Source organism: Schistocerca serialis, chromosome 5 (genome assembly GCF_023864345.2).
Source record: "Schistocerca serialis cubense isolate TAMUIC-IGC-003099 chromosome 5, iqSchSeri2.2, whole genome shotgun sequence".
Lineage (NCBI taxonomy): Eukaryota > Metazoa > Arthropoda > Insecta > Orthoptera > Acrididae > Schistocerca > Schistocerca serialis.
In genome coordinates this window covers 221,065,743-221,089,623 of record NC_064642.1, presented here as the reverse complement: position 1 = coordinate 221,089,623, position 23,881 = coordinate 221,065,743, and positions in this window count along the sequence as shown.

Below are 23,881 nucleotides of genomic sequence, written 5' to 3'. Positions count from 1 at the left end.
TGTTGTGTGATGTCCTTAGGTTAGTTAGGTTTAAGTAGTTCTAACTTCTAGGGGACTCATGACCATAGATGTTAGGTCCCATAGTGCTCAGAGCCATTTGAACCATTTGTCGGTGGATCACGATAGCAAATATCCTTCAACTTTCCCCATAGAAAGTAATCCGGGGACGTCAGATCCGGTGAACGTGCGGGCCATGGTATGGTGCTTCGACGACCAATCCACCTGTCATGAAATATGCTATTCAGTACCGCTTCAACCGCACGCGAGCTATGTGCCGAACATCCATCATGTTGCAAGTACATCACCATTCCGTCATGCGGTGAAACATCTTGTAGTAACATCGGTAGAACATTACGTAGGAAATTTAGCATAGATTGCACCATTTAGATTGTTATCGATAAAATGGGGGCCAATTATCCTTCCTCCCATAATGCCGCACCATACATTAACCCGCCAAGGTCGCTGATGTTTCACTTGTCGCAGCCATCGTGGATTTTCCGTTGCCCAGTAGTGCATATTATGCCGGTTTACGTTACAGCTGTTGGTGAATTACGCTTCGTCGCTAAATAGAACGCGTGCAAACAATCTGTCATCGTCCCGTAATTTCTCTTGTGCCCAGAACTGTACACGACAGTCGTCGCCACGCAATTCCTTGTGCTTAGAAATAGGGTACGAGTGCAATCGATGTTGATGTAGCATTCTCAACACCGCCGTTTTTGAGATTCCCGATTCTCGCGCAATTTGTCTCCTACTGATGTGCGGATTAGCCGCAACAGCAACTAAAACACCTACTTGGGCATCATCATTTGTTGCAAGTCGTGGTTGACGTTTCACATGTGGCTGAACGCTTCCTGTTTCCTTAAATAACGTACAGTATCTATCCGGCGAACGGTCTGCACACTTGGATGATGTCGTCCAGGATACCGAGCAGCATACGTAGCACACGCCCGTTGGGTATTTTGATCACAATAGCCATACATCAACACGATATCGACTTTTTCGGCAATTGGTGAACGGTCCATTTTAAAACGGGTAATGTATCACGAAGCAAATACCGTCCGCACTGACGGAATTTTACGTAATACCATGTACTCATAGGTTTGTGACTATTACAGCGCCATCTATCACAAAGCGAAAACAGTGGTCCAACTAAAACATTCATATTTCTTTACGTACTACAAGAATATGTAATAAAAAATGAGGGTTCCTATTTTAAAAAACGCAGTTGATGATGGAAGCCCATCCAGCGGACCAAACATAGCGCCATAGAGATCTCATGTTCACGCATCAATTGAGTTTCTTACATTCTTAATTAAACTGTAAGCGAAAAATTAATCACACAATTAAGGTCGCATCCGTAAGTTAAGATTGCTGCATGAAAAGAGCAGATCATTTTCTGCAAGATAGATGTGACATACTTGTCTGTATCACAATTTTTCGTGTCGCAGTGAGCCAAGATTGAAAAGTGATCACTGAAATTGAAATACATAATTATTCAACTTAGATTTATGAGAGAAATACTCAACGCATTATTACGTGTAATACGTCATTTTAGTTAGATTTGTATCGCACTTCTAACGACGCAACTACTTTTAAGAAAGGATTTGTCTTTAAAAATATCTAAATAACGCCGATGGTTTCATTGACATGTCGACTGACGTGAATTCTTGGAATTTCCGGGGGTGAAGCGGATTGGCCATTGTGTCTCTTTCGCAGTTGGTTGGACGCAGTTCAACAAGCAGACGGTTAAGAACATATAAGTTTCTCGAAGAGACGGTCGCAGCTCACAGAAATACTCCACGTGGAGGTTCAATTGGGACTGTGATTATTTTCACAGCGACCATCACTCGGAATTATCTTGTCTGAGATTTCTTGAAACATATATTTTTCGTATGTTGAAATCATTCGGACTTAAAATAATCCATTACCAGGTTAAACTGTAACTCTGTCCGTTTAAGGAGGCGAACACTCGGAATCATGTTTCCGAGTGTCTGACAGATTTATATTTGGCATGTATATATACTGTATTACCAAGTAAATCTCTTAGGAAACTCTACAACAGTTATACAGACAGTGGAGGCACTGTTGTACGTAGAGGATACTGTACCTTAGAACTCACGATGTTTTTTGGTCAGTAGTTCAGTGTAGATACTGCCATAAACAGTCTGCATGATGTTGTACAGTTTTTGCTGTTGTTGATGGGAATGAAATCATCTTTTCTGGAGAATTTGTAAATATTTTTGTGCAATCTAATTTATTAAAACTATTTGGTATCTGTTTTTGAGTTACATGATTTTATAGAAGTAAAATTCTGTTTTTTAAACTACCTATATAACGTGTAGACAGTTAAGTCACTCTTCGTTGGTCATCCACCATGTTGTACCTTTAAATAGAAGACAATATTTTACATGGAACAAATGATATTTGCAAATTAACTGAGTTTCACTAATATCTTAAGAATTTTACCTGTCTTGAAAAAATGAAATTTTTTGTTTGTTTCCAATAGTTTGTACTTAAAGGTGGTTGTTTGAAAAATGGTTCAAATGGGTCTGAGCACTATGGGACTTAACATCTGAGGTCATCAGTCCCCTAGAACTTATAACTACTTAAACCTAACTTACCTAAGGACATCACACACATCCATGTCCGCGGCAGGATTCGAACCTGCGACGTAGCAGTCTCACGGTTCCGGACTGAAGCGCCTAGAACCGCTCGGCCAACGGGGCCGGCGGTGGTTGTTTGATAACATCTTTGCTTAATTTGATTTCAGTGAATCGCTACTGATGTCTAGTAGAGTGATAAAGTAACAGATAGATGACAAAATACAAAAGTGACAAAATATTCCCTATCGTAACGCTTTTAGATTTCAGCAGAATATTTGTTCCTAGGTTTATGACCATATTGTACCTCGTAACATATGTTCCCATTTGGAAATACCATAACTCCCTGAAGTAATTTTTGTGCTTCCAGAAAAAGGCTGCACTACATAAGAAGTGAAAAATAAAAAACAACATATATTAAATTTCAATCACAGGGCTGGCTGAAAAATGTTCCAAGGTAGAACTGTCATCCCGACGTCAAGAGCACAAGTGGAGCAATATCAACACACACACAACCACTTCTGTTGTCATAATAAAATGAGGCGAAGCGCTTGTGTCAATACTAGTGATGCCGTTGTTCAGTTGCATACTCCCAGTGTCAATCAAAAAATCGTTAGTATAATTCGCGAGTAACTTACATATCCAACCCGCAGAGACTGCACAGGTAAGTTGAGGTAAATAACAGCTCGCACGGAGCTGTACAATCGGTATTTCTTCCCACGCGCTAACAACTAATGGAGTTCGAGGAGTGCTGTAAGAAGTACCTACTGTAACGCACTTGACAGCGATTCGTTTAGGTGTTGATGTAGGTCGTCGGTGGCATCGAACAAAGGAGCCATGCGTGCTCCGCGCCATTCCCGGTGGCAAGTGCTGAGTAAGGGAGGCAGGGTGGGTGGCGTGGGGGAATATATTACGGGAGGCGGCGGCCATCAGCATTCTGGTCGCGGCGACTTCGCACTTCCTCAGGCGAGGCACACGGGCGTTAGGGCGGCGCCAACTTTCAACAGGTGATGCATTATTTCCAGGCGCTGTTTTAAATGCGACAGTGGGGCACCATTACCGCGGGATTCACCCGCCGCAAACGGCACCCGTAAAAACAGGGGGGAAGGGGAGGGGCGCGTCGCTGCCTACGTCATTAAAGTCGTAGGCGAGCGCAGTTGGGACTGCTGATGCTATAAACGGTGCGCGGTGCTCAGACCGGGGAGACTTCAAGAACAACCTGCAAATTCACAGCGCGTCATAGCGGCGGCGGTGGTTAGTTATCGCTTTATGGCGTTTCTTGAGTAAGCATCAAACCAGAGAGACTAAAAGCAGCGTCTCGCGTGTAAGAGCTCCGTTACGCGATTAATCTGCAGAGCTCAACTACACAACTTAGGTGCCTGTTACAGTACAATATCCCCGTTAGATGGCGAATCTAGCCGTGATAACAGGCAAAACGAAAAACTTAACGCGCCTATATTATTGAAATAAATTATCGCATTAAGGTGGAATTAGAATGTAGTTCCTGCTTTTAATGATTAATGGTTAAACTGCAGCACCCTAAAGGATACCAAATAACGAAATTTTACACTTTTTGCGGATGCAATGCAGTAGGTTAGTTGGTTGGTTGATTAGGGATGGGGACAGATGGGAGGCTAACGGATTAAACAACCAGTCACCAGTCCCTTTTTTTACATTAATTTTACTTTGCTACGAAATTCTTTTACACAATACCGTCCTGAGCAGACCAGTTAGCCCATTTAAAGATCGTGAAATATTCTATTGTTTGTTTTATGTTTGGTGTAGTCATTTCCTCTAATTTTTACACTAACTTCTTGCTTGATGTAAGACATAGTACTGAAATTATGTGTCTGGAAGACTTAAAAATTCTGGGGTCAAAATATCTGTGTCCCTCGATCCAAGAATGCAGCATTCGGAAGCATGGAAAATATGAGGGATGACCAGAAAGTTTCCGTTTGAGGGCGTTGATGCAGCGTATTCTGAAATTTAACGAGACACCGATGGGAATTTATAGTCACCGACTTATACGCAAGGGATTAGAGTGGCATTCATGTCTTTCCGACATGTGTGCGGTACATCTACATCTACATCTACATCCATACTCCGCAAGCCACCTGACGGCGTGTGGCAGAGGGTACTTTGAGTACCTCTATCGGTTCTCCCTTCTATTCCAGCCTCGTATTGTTCGGGGAAAGAAAGATTGCCGTTATGCCTCTATGTGGGCTCTAATCTCTCTGATTTTACTTTCATGGTCTCTTAGCGAGATATACGTAGGAGGGAGCAATATACTGCTTGACTCCTCGGTGAAGGTATGTTCTCTAAACTTCAACAAAAGCCCGTACCGAGCTACTCAGCCTCTCTCTTGCAGAGTCTTCCACTGGAGTCTATCTATCATCTCCGAAACGCTTTCGCGATTACTAAATGATCCTATAACGAAGCGCGCTTCTCTCCTTTGGATGTTCTCTATCTCTTCTATCAACCCTATCTGGTACGGATCCCACACTGGTGAGTAATATTCAAGCAGTGGGCGAACAAGTGTACTGTAACCTACTTCCTTTGTTTTCGGATTGCATTTCCTTAGGATTCTTCCAATGAATCTCAGTCTGGCACCTGCTTTACCGACGATCAACTTTATATGATCATTCATTTTAAATCACTCCTAATGCATACTCTCAGAAAATTTATGGAATTAACTGCTTCCAGTTGCTAACCTGCTATATTGTAGCTAAATGATAAAGGATCTTTCTTTATATGTATTCGCAGCACATTGCACTTGTCTACATTGAGATTCAATTGCCATTCCCTGCATCATGCGTCAATTCGTGGCAGATCCTCCTGCATTTCAGTACAATTTTCCATTGTTACAACCTCTCGATATACCACAGCATCATCCGCAAAAAGCCTCAGTGAACTTCCGATATTATCCATAAGGTCATTTATATATATTGTGAATGGCAATGGTCCTACGACACTCCCCTGCGGCACACCCGAAATCACTCTTCCTTCGGGAGACTTCTCTCCATTGAGAATGACATGACGATAAATGCGGAAACGCGAATTATGGCGACATTATAACCAATTCCATCCAAACTGGACCAACAAGGAGTTATTCTTTTCTGGGCTACCGACGGACAGGCTCCGTTAGACGTCTATCGAAGAAAGAAGAGGAAGTAATTAAGGCGAAGCGTCGCGGAAAACTACGGTAAGGTGTACCGCTGCTTGATGATAACGCACGTCACATATATGAATGTCATAACGATGAAGCTACTCTATCTCCAGTGGGAGACACTGGAACGCCCTGATCACTCTCCGTGCGATTATCACGCCTTCGGTCCCTTAAAAAAGGCCCTAAAAGGTCGAAGACTCCCATCGGACGAGGATGTGCAGGGTGCAGTTAAGGACTTCTTTACGCACGAGGACATAGTGTTTTACCAGAAGAGTATCTTCGACCTGGTATGGCGGTGGAATGATTATCTCAATGCTCACGGCTATTTTGCTTGATTGGCATACCGATTCTGGACTGCACGGACTTGATCGGCCCTTGTACATATTAAATGTGGAGATGATTTGGGAATATATGTTTAGATACCATCTCTGGCAGCTACAGTGGCTGTAACTCGGTTGGGCACTGCGTGAAACCGATATTACATGAGAGATATTGGTAGCCGCGCGGGATTAGCAGAGTGGTCTAGGGGGCAGCAGTCATGGACAGTGCGGCTGGTCCCGGCGGAGGTTCGAGTCCTCCCTCGGGCTTGGGTGTGTTTGTTTGTCCTTAGGGTAATTTAGGTTAAGTAGTGTGTAAGCTTAGGGACTGATGACCTTAGCAGTTAAGTCCCATAAGATTTCACACACATTTGAAAATTTTTGAACACATATTGGTGAGTCATTCCTTGCTGCTCCAACTAGGTCCCTCGGCTAATAAAAAAAAAAAAAAAGAATAAGACTTAGTTCACAAAGTTATACGAAATTTCAAACTAACTACAACTTTTCAAAAATTATGTAACATTTGGCCATCGAACCCGTGCACTGGGGTTAGATGTCCAGGTACCCAAGATAAAGAGGTTAGTTAGCCAGCTGCCAAAGCACTTAAACAACAAAGAGCAAACCGTATCTAAAGCGTATCCAATAATTTTAACATTTTTTTGCTGAACTACTTATTTCAGATTAATTTTGTACAGAAAATTATAGGTAATCGCAAATTTCGTTCCTCATAGGCTAAACCCAAATACACTAGTGTCGATAATTAAAGCAAATATTCGCTATTTCCACGTTCTGTGCCTAGCTCATGACATAATCACACAAACTCTCAACATGTGTCCATACGATCGTGTTCTGCACGGAAGGTGGCATTCCGGTCGACGGACAACCATGCCAATGATGACGTTAGGGCACCTATCAAACGTAGTAGTGTTTTCTGCGTACTCCCTCATCCACAACTGCTGTGTACACAGTAACATACGGTGCAGTATGGCACAGAGAAGACGCCTACCAGAATCCCTGTGGTGGAGAGCCATAGGAAGAATGGAAGAATGGCAATCGCAAAGTGATGTGGCCTGATGGCTTATTGTGATTCGTTCTGTTGTTTATCGGATGTTGCGAAAGTTTATAGAGACCTAAACTGTATCCCGAAGACCAGGGACAAGAGAAAGAGAGGACCATTATGTCTGTAAGTGAACGAAAGTGTCGCCTTAGTACTCCACAGCAACTGGCATCTGACACCGCAGCATCCACTGGACGTGTTGTATCGAGGCAAACTGTGTACAGAAGGCTTCGGCAGAGCGGTCTTTACTCTCGGAGACCTGCTGTTTGTGTACTTCTGACGCGTCTTCACAGAAGGAAAGGTCTAGAGTGAAATCGTCAACAGGCCACATGGACGGTCGAACAGTGGGCCAAAGATCTTTTCACAGATGAGCCCTGATATGATCTGGAGAGTGATTCCCGACGGACTTGCGCCTGCAGGGAACGTGGAACTCGACTTCGGGACCCAAAGACTATGGAAAGAGACCGATATCGAGGAGGTTCCCTCATTGCGTGGGGATGGATTATGTCAACCACGCGAACATCTCTTCACGCAATTATATGCGTGAATAGGCAAGGTGTTACTGCCGTCAGGTGTGGTGACGTGATCTTGGGATCTCATGTGTAGTTTTTGCTACGTTCTGTGGGCTCAGACTTCGTAGTAATGGACGATAATGCTCGCCTTCATAGAGCATTGGAAGATATTGCACGTATTGCCAGGCCTGCTCGCTCCCCCGGTTTGAATCCCATAGAGTATGTCTGGGATGCACGGGGAAACGGGTTGCATCACTTCAGCTTTCACCATTCACTCTCCAAGTCTTTCGAAATTTCCAAGTCCATCCGGAAGTGTTCGAAAAAATTGTAACTAACAACTTCTACAGAATAATTTTACAGTAATTTGTAACATATAACGTGCTGAAGTATTACTGTATTTGTTGGTAAAGTACACCACGGCTGAATTATGCAGTGGACGTTGAGATATAAAGCGGAGAGAACCTAGTAAGGTCAGGAAAAGTGTAAGTGTGGATGGATGTAAGTGCCTGGCTGAAGAATCAGAGGTGACAAATAAAGGGATGTAAGTGCCTGGCTGAAGAATCAGAGGTGACAGATAAGGATCCTTAAAAGGTAACGTGTACTCATTAAGGTCTCGGTCACCAGTAATGATGCGTGGCAGCTGTGGCTTACAATGGAACTGTTAAGTGACACACTTTTAATTTCTGTTATAAAACACGAACTTACAATAAATTCACCACGCAGTCCAGCAATATTTCTTGCACGATTTGATTTTTCGCTTTTATTTTTATTTATATGGATGTTTAGATATTGTTTGCTTGTGAACAAACGTGAAAGAGCTGTTTATCATGCAGACATACTAATTCCATAGTTAAGCCCAATGAAATTTCACACTCAGAGATTAGCTGTGCCAAGTGTATGAAGCGGCAGAAAAGGACATGCTTCAAAACATAAGTGCGAAACTCAACCAGAAATGCTGAGCCACAAATTAAAGAAAATCTCACTTTGAATCTAGAGACTTAAATAAACAAAACTGTATGTTGACTAGATGAAAATAGTTTTACATTTTGTACATTTTGCTGATCAATACCTAAGAGTTCACTCTCAAATACAGCACCACTTCTAACGAAATACAATGTAAACGTAAGGGCTCACTCTAAAATACAGCACCACTTCTAACATTATATATATATATATATATATATATATATATATATATATAATGTGTGTATAGAAATGGCTGTTGCTTCAAATCTTTTATTCTCACAAAATATTAAAATATTAAATAAAGCGAACTACAGAACAATTTTATCGTGTAGGGATGATGCTCACAAGATCAACACACATATGTTTAGGTACATATTACTCAAAACAGCAATTTTAAAAACTGAAAATCTAGCAAAATAAGCCCTTATCCTCTCAAACTGCTCATAGTACAAAGTTTCGCCCTATAGGCGTCAACGTAGTAACCATAAAGAGGGAAATGACAACCCATATTTGGCAGAAAATGTCATATATAGTCTTTCTTGTTTAGATCATGATTCATTATCATCGTGTCCACTAAAATTTTGTGTGAAAGTACGCACCATTCATGAAAAGCTTTAAAACAAAACCTAATGTGATGGAAGTTCGATTTCCATACAATCAGTGAAACATAATCTCAATAAGGCATTAAACTGATAAAATGAATCGGGTTTAAGATGCTATATTAGCCACAGAAAATCGCGAACAATATTTCTCCACTATATACGTAAAACAGAAAGATGTATGAACTAGTATTCGTTGCACTGCCTCGTTCACGCCCTTAACTAAGACCGAGTCAGGACCTTCCATGGCCACACAGTACCGTATCACCTTCTTTGGGCTTCCTTCAAAGGCTTCCATGAATGTGTTGGCTCCCAGCGGAGGTAGGGGAGACGCTCTTGCTACGCCGTCCGTCTGCTCTTAGTATTTTCCTTGCCATTTGAAGTACGTTGACGTCAGGCACACCTCAACCAGGTCGCATGTGTCTGGAGGGACATGCTCCTGAAGGATGCGGTTAGTTTCATCTACTGGTACGTTAGTAATTAGTGACTTCAAGTCAAAACTGACCATGATGTCCGTAGGCTGCATGGAAGCCTTTGAAGCAACGGCCCTTGGTTCAGCTCCTATACGCCCACGTTGCTGGTTCAGATACGTGAACGACACGTTCGCTATATGGCCTCATGGTGAAACATACCTGTACAAGTCTCTTGAACAACATGCACGGGAAGATACAGTTCACACTCGAAGTTGAGAAGAGTGGTGCAATCTATTTCTAGCCGCCGATGTATACAGGCCAACGAAGGGCACACTGGGGCACAGAGTATATCACAAGCCTACACCTACAGACTGCTATCTGCACGGCATATCCTAACACCACCCAGCGCAGAAGAACTCGGTCATCCGTTCTTTGGCAATACGTGCGCAACGCAAAAGCGATGCTCAAAACATAAACTATTTGATCAAAAGTTTCCTGACTCCTGGCTCAAAATGACTTACGAGTTCGTGGCGTCCTCAATAGGTAATGCTGGAAATCAAAATGGTGTTGGCTCACCCTTAGCCTTGTCTCTCACTCTCACAAGCATACGTTCAATCAGGTACTCGAAGGTTTCTTGGGGAATGGCAGCCCATTCTTTACCGAGCGCTGCACTGAGCAGAGGTATCGATGTCGGTCGGAGAGGCCTGGCACGAATTCGGCGTTCCAAAACATCCCAAAGGTGCTCTATATGATTCAGATCAGGACTCTGAGCAGGCCAGTCCATTACATGGATGTTATTGTAGTGTAACCACTCCGCCACACGCCGTGCATTACGAACAGGTGCTCGATCGTGGTGAAAGATGCTATAGCCATCCCCGAATTGCTCTTCAACAGTAGGAAGCTAAAAGTTGCTTAAAACATCAATGTAGGCCTGTGCTGTGATAGTGCCACGCGAAACAACAAGGGGTGCAAGCCCCCTCCATGGAGAACACGACCACACCATAACACCACAGCTTCCAAATTTTACTGTTGGCAGATGACGTTCACCGGGCATTCGCCATACCCACACACTGCCATCGGATCGCCACATTGTGTACCGTGATTCGTCACTGTACACAACGTTTTTCCACTGTTCAATCGTCCAACGTTTACGCTCCTCATACCTAGCGAGGAGTCATGGGTTATGTGTGACTTATGACCGGCCGCTCGATCATGAAATCCAAGTTTTCTCACCGCCCGCCTAACTGTCATACTACTTGCAGTCGATCCTGTGTGGTGGTCTGGACAGATGTCTGCCTATTACACATTACGACTGTGGTGTCACCGCCAGACACCACACTTGCTAGATGGTAGCTTAAATCGGCCGCGGTCCATTTAGTACATGTCGGACCCGCGTGTCGCCACTGTGTGATCGCAGACCGAGCGCCACCACAAGGCAGGTCTCGAGATACGATATAGCACTCGCCCAGTTGTACGACGACTTTGCTAGCGACTACACTGACGAAGCCTTTCTCTCATTTGCCGAGAGACAGTTGGAATAGCCTTCAGCTAAGTCCATGGCTACGACCTAGCAAGGCGCCATTAACCGTATCTGAAGATAGTCTTATTTGTATTATCAAGAGCGATGTACCAAAGGACTATATAAAAGTTAAGTATTCGAGGAGCTGCATTCTTTTCTTATTACCATTCACTACTTATCCTGTTCCAGAATTCACGGCCGTCTGCAGTAAATAGCGTGCATTTAGGCCTCCTCTATCTACAAGGTGTTGGCACATTTACCAACACATCAACGACCATCTTCAATTGTCGGCGGTATTTGTCATTCAACAGACGAGGTCGGCCTGTACGCTTTTGTGCTGTACGTGTCACTTATCGTTTCCACTTCACTATCACATGGGAAACAGTGGAACTAGGGATGTTTAGGAGTGTGGAAATCTCGCGTACAGACTCAAGTGACACCCAGTCATCTGACGACGTTCGAAGTCCGTGAGTTCCGCGGAGCGTCCCATTCTGCTCTCTCACGATGTCTAATGACTACTGAGGTCGCTGATATGGAGTACCTGGTAGTATGTGGCAGCACACTGAACGTAATATGAAAAACGTATGTTTTTTTTTTTTGGGAGGGGGGGGGGGGTATCCGGATAATTTTGATCGCATAGTGTAACACCTCAGCTTAAAAGGCTACGCAAAACGTTTATAGTCAATGGCTACACTCATAAGTCAATCCACACAAACTTGACGAATACAAGTAAGCAAGATAAGCAAGAAACAGACAAACTGCCGCCAGCAGTGCGCTTACCTTATGTAAAAAGCATTACTTGGCTCCACTAAGGACAAGGTGGATGCATTTCACACTGCAGGCGTATACAAGATGGAATGCGAATGTGGAAAGCCATACATTGGCGAGACTGGAAGGCCAATAGCAAAGAGCATTCGGGAACACGGAGGGTATATTCGTCTAGGGCAACACAACAAATATGCAGTTTCGAAACATTAGCAAGATTGCGGAAAAGAAATAAAAATCAACGAAGCCTGTGTGTTTGCAAAGCAGCCGGTTATGACGAACCGCAGTAATCATCGAAATACTTAAACGCCCTAAGAACATGAATAGAGAGATGGACTCATGCTTGACCCATGTTGGCTACCAGCAATCAGAGCCCAACAGACCTCAGTGTCAACTCGAGGCACGAGCACTACCGGCGGGTAACTGCCGCCGAGCGGCCAATGTCCAGCATTTGGTAAACAGAAACCGACTTCTCATTTGCCGGTCACCTCCAATCACGGCACAAAATACAAGAGCCAACAGACAACAAAGGTTACGCTCTCCCTCCACAGCAGTAACCTATTTTAAAAAATTCCCGCTCCTTCTTTCTTAAGTGGGCAATGAAGTGAACTATCTTTTTTAAACTATGACGTAATGGCATGCTGTGGTGTGCGTACTGTAACACCTTCGGTACACACACCATCAGATTATTTGACTTATCGCTCTAACGAAGTAGGCGAGTGTCAGCAATATGTCTCGTGGTCTTATCGTGGCGTGTTAACTTCTGCCGTTAGGTCAGATGATAGAAATGCCACTTGCACGCTTAGAGTAGCAGATTGACGGTGACCAGCTTTAAACAGAACTTGATTAATTTTCACACACATTTATTAAAATAATAACAAGCGTAAAAATAACTTAACTTGGTTCCGGAAGCTATTTACAATTGACAATCTGAAGTTCCTTTGGTCTTGGTACGTTAATCTAATTCTCACATATCTCTGGTACTTGACAAAAGCGTCTATAGATTTATCTTCATGGCTATGTACAGGAATATGGTAATCTTATTAGGCGCAGACTGAAACTTAACTACAGACTAATGCAGACTAGTGCAGACTGACTAATCAGAGGTCTGTACACTCGTTATAATACCTCGCCCGTTCAGGTATCACTGCGCGCGTGTGAGCCGCGAGGAGAAAAGGTTCTACGTTAGCAGCAACCTCATTGGTTGCGTTACATATTAATACGCGGATCGGCGGAAGCAGAATTTGGTCCATCTCTAAGACAGCGCCATCTCGTAGTGCGGAGACGGACGAGCGCTGTGCCTGCGCTGTTGTGCTTAGGGGGGCGCGTTCTAGTGGGAAAGTTGCGTACGCGCTGACTACGCGGAACTATGTACACAACACATGCGCAGCGAAGAGTAATAACAGACTATTAGGGGCAGTGTATAGCTAGAACGCACCTCTAGACCCAGAAGAAGACCGCTGCAACTTTGGCCGAAACGTTGGGTTTCTCCAGAAGTAGTTTTATACAATATGACGTGGCACAATACCAAGAACACTTTTATGAAGACTAAATTTGATGTTCCGAAATTGTTTCACTAAGGGTGATGGTTCTGCACTTCCTCCATTCAACTGAAGCACGAACGTCAAACAGATAAACATCAAAATATGTGACAACTGACCCGAAAAAACGATTCGGTTCTACATAGAGTATGCGAAAGGAAAAGAATGGAAAATGGGCACATCGTTCTCGTTTTCAAGAAAGAAGGCATCAAACTATAGGCCTTTATCACTGGCATCGGTTCTTTGTACAATTTTGGAAAATCTTTTATGCTTGCATGCCATGACGTTTCCGGAAAGCAAAATTCTCTTCTGTACCAATCAACGTTGATTACGCGAACAGCGATCGTGTGAAATTCAGCACGCTCTGTCTGTCCACGAAACCTAGAATGCAGTAAATAGCGACGCGCCGGCCGATGCCGTGTTCTTTATTCAGAAGGTTTCGATACAATACTGTCGCCTAATGAACGAAATACTAGCGTACAGAATATTAGACCAGCTTTCTTACTGTACTGAAAAGTCCCTACCAAACAGAACATAGCTTGCCACTCTTCTCAAACATAAATCTCCGGACTTAGAAATTACTTTCGGCATAACATAAAGATGAATTATAGCACCATTACTTTTCACAATATGTGAAAAGTTTGTGTGTGTGCGTACGTGTGTATGTGTATGTGTGTGTCTGTGTCTGTGTGTGTGTGGGTGTGTGAGTGTGTGTGTATGTACACTACTGGCCATTAAAATTGCTACACCACGAAGATAACATGCTACAGACGTGAAATTTAACCGACAGGAAGAAGATGCTGTGATACGCAAATGATTAGCTTTTCAGAGCATTCACACAAGGCTGGCGCCGGTGGCGACACCTACAACGTGATGACATGAAGGAAGTTTCCAACCGATTTCTCATACACAAACAGCAGTTGACTTACGTTGCCTGGTGAAACGTTGTTGTGATGCCTCGTGTAAGGAGGAGAAATGCGTACCATCACGTTTCCGACTTTGATAAAGGTCGGATTGTAGCCCATCGCGATTGCGGTTTATCGTATCGCGACATTGCTGCTCACGTTGGTCGAGATCCAATGACTGTTAGCAGAATATGCAATCGGTGGGTTCAGGAGGTTAATACGGAACGCCGTGCTGGATCCCAACGGCCTCGTATCACTAGCAGTCGAGATGACAGACGTCTTATCCGCATGGCTGTAAAGGATCGTGCAGCCACGTCTCGATCCCTGAGTCAACAGATGGGGACGTTTGCAAGGCAACAACCATCTGCACGAACAGTTCGACGACGTTTGCAGCAGCAGCGACTATCAGCTCGGAGACCATGGCTGCGGTTACACTTGACGCTGCATCACAGAGAGAAGCGTCTGCGATGGTGTAATCAACGACTAACCTGGGTGCACGAATGCGAAAAAGCCAATTTTTCGGATGTATCCAGGTTCTGTTTACAGCATCATGATGCTCGCATCCGAGTTTGGCGACATCACGGTGAACGCACATTGGGAGCGTGTATTCGTCATCGCCATTCTGGCGTATCAGCCGGGGTGATGGTCTGGGGTGCTATTGGTTACACGTCTCGGTCACCTCTTCTTCGCATTGACGGCACTTTGAATAGTGGACGTTACATTTCAGATGTGTTACGACCCGTGGCTCTGCCCTTCATCCGATCCCTGCGAAACCCTACATTTCAGCAGGATAATGCACGACCGCATGTTGCAGGTCCTGTACGGGCCATTCTGGATACAGAAAATATTCGACTGTGGCCCTGGCCAGCACATTCTCCAGATCTCTCACCAACTGAAAACGTCTGGTCAATGGTGGCTGAGCAACTGGCTGGTGACAATGCGCCAGTCACTACTCTTGATCAACCGTGGTATCGTGTTGAAGCTGCATGGGCAGCTGTACCTGTACAAGCCATCCAAGCTCTGTTTGACTCAATTCCCAGGCGTATCAAGGCCGTTATTACGGTCAGAGGTGGTTGTTCTGGGTACTGATTTCTCAGGATCTATGCACCCAAATTGCGTGAAAATGTAATCACATGTCAGTTTTAATATAATATATTTATCCAATGAATACCCGTTTATCAGCTGCATTTGCTCTTGTTGTAGCAATTTTAATGGCCAGTAGTGTATGTGTTCGATATCTCCTCCTAAGCCACTAGACCGATTTCAAATAAACGTGCTACACATGTCTCACCGGCAGCAATCGAAGTGAGTGTAAGAACCACCTATCTACGAAAAGGGGTGAAGTGAGAAAGGAGCTTTGCCGACGACACATGAATTCCCAGAATTTCTTGATCAGGCATTTGAGCATGACAGTATTTAGTGACCTGCAAAAAACTTTACACATAATTTCAAATTCTTATGGAACTTTCTATCGCTGAAAACCCTTACGATATGACGAAAGAAAAAATGTTTATCGCTTACTCCTTTCCCGCCGTTCATGCAGTAAAAGTACCACATTAGGCTTGACATTATAATTTATTACTTCTTCACTTCTAACTGCTAAATGTACCTACAATATCATTACATTGTATGACACATAGTTCAGGAGATATGGCGTCATAAACAGTGAGATGAGTGAAAAACTGCCGCTTCATACGTGACCTTTAAATTTATTACTTTGTTGCTGCTAACTCCATCCGCAACTCGTTTTGAGGACAGTATCTTCATATGCCGCTGAATGTAGATGAAAAATTAAATCATTGTATGACTTATAGTTCATTAGTAACGACGTCATAAACATTAAGCACAAGGCCAGACGTAGATTGGCATGGGCGTGGACGCACAGCTGTAAATAAATACTTGGGCTTCCTCCATTATTACATACACACTTCAAAAAAAGTTTTGCATCACCCCGGTTCCCGGAACTCCTGAAGGTAGATGATGACTGTGGATACTATATCACAGACACAGTCCCTTGGACTGTTCACAGATGTCACTAAACCTGCCCAAAGATGTAAACAACCATTCATGAGCAGCGCCTATTAGACGGAGGGGGTCCGACAGCCGATCAGTCACAATCATTCCACCAGGAAGGAGCTACAAGGCTCGTGTAGTCTGTAATTCCACCATGCCTAGACGGTCAATACCGCTGTTTGATTGTGTCTGCATTGTTACTTTGTGCCAGGAAGGGTTCTCAACAAGGGAAGTGTCCAGGCGTGTCGGGGTGAACCAAACCGATGTTTTTCGAAAGTCGAGGAGATACGGAGAGACGGGAACTGTGGATGACATGCCTCGCTCAGGTCGCCCAAAGGCTACTACAGCAGTGGATGACCACTACCTACGGATTATGGCTCGCAGGAACTTTGACAGCATCGCCACCATGTTGAATAACGCTTTTCGTGCGGCCACAGGACGTCGTGTTACGACTCAGACTGTGCACAATGGGCTGCATGACGCGCAACATAACTCCCGACGCCCATGGCGAGGTCTGTCATTGCAACCACGGAACCATGCAGCGCGGTACAGATGGGCCCAACAACATGCCGAATGGAACGCTTAGGATTGGCATCACGTTCTCTTCACCGACGAGTGTCGCATATGCCTTCAACCAGACAATAGTCGGAGACGTGTTTGGAGGCAACCCAGTTAGGCTGAACGCCTTATACACACTGTCCAGCGAGTGCAGCAAGGCGAGGTTCGCTGTTGTTTTGGGTTGGCATTATGTGGGGCCGCCGTCGCCGTTGGTGGTCATGGAAGGCGCAGTAACGGCTGTACGATACGTGAATGCCATCTTCCGACCGATAGTGCAACCATATCGGCAGAATATTGGCGAGACATTCTTCTTCAAGGACGACAATTCGCCTCCCATCGTGCACATCTTGTGAATGACTTCCATCAGGATAACGACATCGTTCGACTAGAGTGGCCAGCATGTTGTCCATACATGAACCTTATAGAACACGCCTGGGATACATTGAAAAGGGCTGTTTATGGACGACGAGACCCACCAACAACTCTGAGGGATCTACGCCGAATCCCCGTTGAGGAGTGGGACAATCTGGGCCAACAGTTCCTTGATGAACTTCTGGGTAGTATGTCACGACGAATACCGGCACGCATGAATGCAAGACGACGTACTACTGGGTATTAGACTTACCGGTCTGTACAGCAATTCGGACCACCACTTCTAAGATCACGCGGTATGGTGGAACAACGTACAATGTGTGATTTTCATGAGCAATAAAAAGGGTGGAAATGATGTTTGTGTTGATCTCTATTGTAATTTTCTGTACTGGTTTCGGAACTCCTGGAACCGATGTGATGTAAAATTTTTTTTGATGTGTGTATATAAATGACCTAGCGCATAACGTCATTAGTTCCATGAAACTTCCCGCGGATAATACTGTTATTTGCAAAAAGGACGCAACGCTATACAGGATGGTCCATTGATCGTGACCGGGCAAAGTATCTCACGAAATAAGCGTCAAACGAAAAAACTACAAAGAACGAAATTGTCTAGCTTCAAGGGGGAAACCAAATGCCGCTATGTTTGGCCCGCTAGAGGGCGCTGCCATAGGTCAAACGGATAGCAACTGCTTTTTTTTAAACAATAGGAACCCCCATTTTTATTACATATTCGTTTAGTACGTAAAGAAATATGAATGTTTTAGTTGGACCACTTTTTTCGCTTTGTGATAGATGGCGCTGTAATAGTCACAAACATATGGCTCACAATTTTAGACGAGTAGTTGGTAACAGGTAGGTTTTTTAAATTAAATTACAAAAAGGTGGGTATATTTGAACATTTTATTTCGGTTGTTCCAATGTGATACATGTACCTTTGTGAACTTATCATTTCTGAGAACGCTTGCTGTTACAACGTGATTACCTGTAAATACCAAATTAATGCAATAAATGCTCAAAATGATGTCCGTCAACCTCAGTGCGTTTGGCAGTATGTGTAACGACATTCCTCTCAACAGCGATTAGTTCACCTTCCGTAATGTTCGCACATGTATTGATAATGCGCTGACGCATGTTGTCAGGCGTTGTCGGTGGATCACGATAGCAAATATCCTTCAACTTTCCCCACGGAAAGAAATCCGGGGTCGTCAGATCCGGAGATCGTCCGCGCCATGGTATGGTGCTTCGACGACCAATCCACCTGTCATGAAATATGCTATTCAATACCGCTTCAACCGCACGCGAGCTATGTGCCGGACAGCCATCATGTTGGAAGTACATCGCCATTCTGTCATGCAGTGAAACGTCTTGTAGTTACACCGGTAGAAAATTACGTAGGAAATTAGCATACATTGCACCGTTTAGATTTCCATCGATAAAATGGGGGCAAATTATCCTCCCTCCCATAATGCCGCACCATAGATTAACCCGCCAAGGTCGCTGATGTTCCACTTGTCGCAGCCATCGTGGAGTTTCCGTTGCCGAATAGTGCATATTATGCCGGTTTACGTCAGCGCTGTTGGTTAATGACGCTTCGTCGTTAAATAGAACGCGTGCAAAAACTCTATCATCGCCCCCTAATTTCTCTTGTGCCCAATGGCAGAACTGTACACGACGTTCAAAGTCGTCGCCATGCAATTCCTGGTGCATAGAAATATGGTACGGGTGCAATCGATGTTGATGTAGCATTCTCAACACCGACGTTTTTGAGATGCCCGATTCTCGCACAATTTGTCTGCTACTGATGTGCGGATTAGCCGCAACAGCAGCTAAAACACCTACTTGGGGATCATCATTTGTTGCAAGTCGTCGTTGACGTTTCACATGAGGCTGTTTACTTAAATAATGTAACTATCCGGCGAACGGTCCGGACACTTGGATGATGTCGTCTAGGATACCGAGCAGCATACATAGCACACACCCGATGGGAATTTCGATCACAATAGCTATATATCAAAACGATATCGACCTTTCCCGCAATTGGCCACGGTCCATTTTAACACGGATAATGTATCACGTAGCAATTACGGTCCGCAGTGGAGGAATGTTTGTTCAAAAATGACTCTGAGCACTATGGGACTTTACTTCTGAGGTCATCAGTCCCCTAGAACTTAGAACTACTTAAACCTAACTAACCTAAGGACATCACACACACCCAAGCCCGAGTCAGGATTCGAACCTGCGACCATCGCGGTCGCGCGGTTCCAGACTGTAGCGTCTAGAACCGCTCGGCCACGGAATGTTTGTGACACCACGTACTTACACGTTTGTGACTATTACAGCGCCATCTATAACAAAGCGAAAAAAGTGGTACAACTAAAACATTCATATTTCTTTACGTACTACACCAATATGTAATAAAAATGGGAGTTCCAGTTTAAAAAACGCAGTTGATATCCGTTTGGCCTGTGGCAGCGCCATCTAGCGGGCCGACCATAGCGACATCTGGATTCCCCCTTCAAGCTAGACAAGCTACGTTCTTTGTAGTTTTTTCGTTTGATGCTTATTTCGTGAGATATTTGGCCCGGTCACTAGCAATGGTCCACCCTGTATAACTGCTGCGAAAGGCAACAAGACGTGCATTGAATAGAGGCTTGGTGCAAGGTTTAGCAGTTGACTCTCAACGTAAATAAATGTAGCACATTGGGCACAAATAGGCAGATGGACCCGTTATGGTGTGACTGCTCTGGAAGCAGCTGAGAGTATGTGTTTGAATCTAATCGCAGGTAAGGTAGATGATCGATGATCACGCCCTGCAATCTTTCTTAAACTGTTCTACGGAAACTATTCGATAAAAAATATAATTTTTGCTTTACTTACAGCTTTATGTGTCAGGTTCATGATCATGTGCCCATCATTTCGTTAATGGTCGTAGTTGTTATGATATTTGCATAGAATTAAAACATTGCGCGAAATTTGGGAAAGTTTGCGGTGAAAATCAGAGTTCGCTATGATTTTGCGTTTGGTCCATATTACATTATATGCTGTCGCATGAAATTTAGCTGACATACTGAATTTTTCTTCTGACTGGTTACAGTTATGTACCTGTCACCAGTCTCGGTTCAAATGGTTCAAATGGCTCTGAGCACTATGGGACTTAACATCTGAGGTCATCAGTCCCCTAGAACTTAGAACTACTTAAACCTAACTAACCTAAGGACATCACCCACATCCATGCCCGAGGCAGGATTCGAACCTGCGACCGTAGCAGTCACGCGGTTCCGGACTGAAGCGCCCTAACCGCACGGCCACCGCGGCCGGCTCGCCAGTCTCGATTAGCGATTGCGCCCCCATGTGCAGTGTGAGATATCGAAATGAGATTTTGGCAAATGATAGCACGCAAAGAAGAGAGTAGTTTTCCATATCGTTACTTCGTAAAACGTCATTTTCTACCTTGTTATTCCACTAACTACAGGCTTTGTCAATGAAATAATGTAATTTTTAAGGGCCCTCGCCTTCTGGTGTGGCCGTGCGGTTCTAGGCGCTTCAGTCTGGAACCGCGTGGCCGCTACGGTCGCAGGTTCGAATCCTGCCTCGGGCATGGATGTGTGTGATGTCCTTAGGTTAGTTAGGTTTAGGTAGTTCTACGTTCTAGGGGACTGATGACCACAGATGTTAAGTCCCATAGTGCTCAGAGCCATTTGAACCATTTTTTTAAGGGCCCTCGATAGCTGTTGAAACGAGAAATGCTATCAGTTTTGGAATAACATAAGTGAACGCATTACAGGTCTTTTTCCATAAGCTACTGAGCTGACTTTTCCTCAGTTCCTCACTTCATAATCTTAATAAACCCCCATTTTCAGAATTCTCTTGCAGTTGTGTCTGCACAACATGTTAGTGAGGTGAAACACCGTGAACTCTGCTGTGTTTTGGCAAAAAAAGCAAATTTTAACATGGTATCCAGAGAAATTGTTAGGTTTTACTCAACATTCACCACTCATGACGCTTCTCTGGAAGTTACATTATCGGCGGAATTCTTTTTAGATACTAATGAAAGTAGAGGTGACAGAAAATCTTTCTCAAAGGTCACTGTGAGAGTATGGGTATGGAGGGCCCCGCTTCATATTTACAAAAAAGCGCTAGGCATTTTCCCTACAGCGCCTGCCCGTAACCCCCACCACTACCACTGTCCCCACGCGTGCCGTGCCATCTGCGTATCTACCAGCCACGGCATTCTGCGCGGACTATAACCATTGGCAGATGCTACAACAGTGGCACTGTGGATCATGTTCTAATTTAGTGTCCAAATACCGAGAGCCTAATTCGACTGATATATTGCTTTCTCCTATTTGCATCTGTCAAAAAGACCATGTTCGTGAATTAGAGAGATGCGATGCCACATGAGGCCTACCACTAATCGTTTTCCAGTGCATGTACTATTCGCGACCAGAATAGGAAGGGGGAAAGTGATAGTGGTTTCCGATATGCGCTATATGGTGGCTGGCAGAGTAGAAGCAGGGTCGTCGTTGAGAGTGCAGTCTTTGCAGGCATCCCGTGAGCGAGTGGCTGCCACTCTGTGGCAGGTCTGCGCTGTTTATTTCGTGCTCTGGGAGACGCGGCCGCAGAGGTAATCACGGTGCTTCCTTGTATTACACGGCAAAGCGAACCTGCCACGTAGCCAGGGCGGCACCACCGTCGTGTTTACGCCCGAGAAACATGAAAGGTCGGTAACAACAGCGTACACTCCGGTTCCCGTGTAAGCCTATAGGTCTATGCGTCGCTGTCCAGCATGGGACAACCAACACATAAAGGGGGGGGGGGCAGTTTTGTTTCTTCAGAAAATAATATTTCAGTGAGGTGTGCTCCGTGAAGCGTGGCTTAGTGGTTAGTGCCTATGGCATGCATGTACGCATTTTAACCGAACCACATACTATTATTTGTCATTTAGTATTTATCAGTTCTGTAAAGTTCTCGAAAGTTCTAACCTTTCTAAGGTTTGTATATTGTGGAACATTTTAAGCTTGTATAAACAGCTCAACTCTCCGTTAAGATGTCCTGTTTGTAATCTTACCCTCCCACACATCACTATTAAAATTCTCTGTTTTTGCACAAGTTTTGAAAGCTTCGTGAGGCGTAAGATATACAAAAGAATAACTTTTTACTTATCATTACCTCGTTGTTGTTGTCGATGGCTCAGTCTTGTCTAAGGGTACATTCTTGCAGCTGAAATTTCGATTTTGTAAGTTCTTAATGACTAATTAATTTAAGAAGATCTGAGAGTATTCTTCTTGAATTTTATTCTTTCTCACATCTTGCAACATCACACCATTTTTACATTTGCCACATTCTAAGAAACCAATAATTACATTGTTGATGACAAACTCAGAAAATGTCTACTTCCATCAGAGGCATGTCCACTACTACTTACATTCTGCGGTACTCACATTACTCCAAAGAGTTTACAAAGCAAAAGAGCTTAGAAAATTCCTTTACCAAAGAAAAATCTTCGCTAAAATATATAATTATTTTGCAAATCAATCAAGAAATAAATTTAATAATGAGAGTTAGATTGTGCAATTAATAATATGAATATTAAGTAAGCCACAAATTTTGTAATTTCCATAATTTTTAAAAGAAGAGAAATTTTAACTGTTAGTACATATCTATAGTAACACATTAATTTCTTTTTTATACATTTTAGCCTGGAATGTAATACATCGTATACAGAATAATATGAACTCTTTTAGTGAAACCGCTCACATAATTTTAACCTATGCAGCAATCAATAGTATACATGATATCGGTTATCTAAGAAAAAAAGGTAATGTAAGAGGAGGATGATTCATTATATGTTCTACCTAAACATTCGTTTTCGTAATAAATCTGCTTTCAGTGCTAACTGTGGTAGGATAGGGGAAGGGCAAAGCCCCGCAATTTTCTGTTTTTCTAACTTTGAGGTCAATGATGAGTTGATTTTACCGCAATTCCTAACTGAAGTCACAGATTCGGTTGTTAGCTGCAACCCCCATTCAAAATCCACCTCTGATTATTATTAATAGAATAATTTACAATTTAGCAAGTTAAGAAAGACGAATTGCAGTATTTTCACCATCTGCATCTACAGCTCCGTGATGACTCTGCTATTCACAATAAAGTGCCTGGCAGATGGTTCAATGAACCACTTCAAGCTGTTTCTCTGCTGTTCCACTCTCGAACGGCACGCGGGAAAAACGAGCACTTAAATTTTTCTTGTTTTATCGTGATGACCATTTCTCCCTATGTGGGTTGGTGCCAATACAATGTTCCCGCAATCACAGGAGAAAACTGATAATTGAAATTTCATGAGAAGATCCCGTCGCAAAGAAAAACGCCTTTGTTTTAATGATTGCCATTATAATTCACGTATGATGTCTGTTGCATCATCTCCCCTACTTCGCGATAAAACAAAACGAGCTGCCATTGTTTGTACTTTTTCGATGTCATCTGATACGGATCGCACACCGCACAGCAATACTCCAGAATAGGGCGGAGAAGCGTGGTGTAATCAGTCTCTTTAGTAGACCCGTTACACCTTCTAA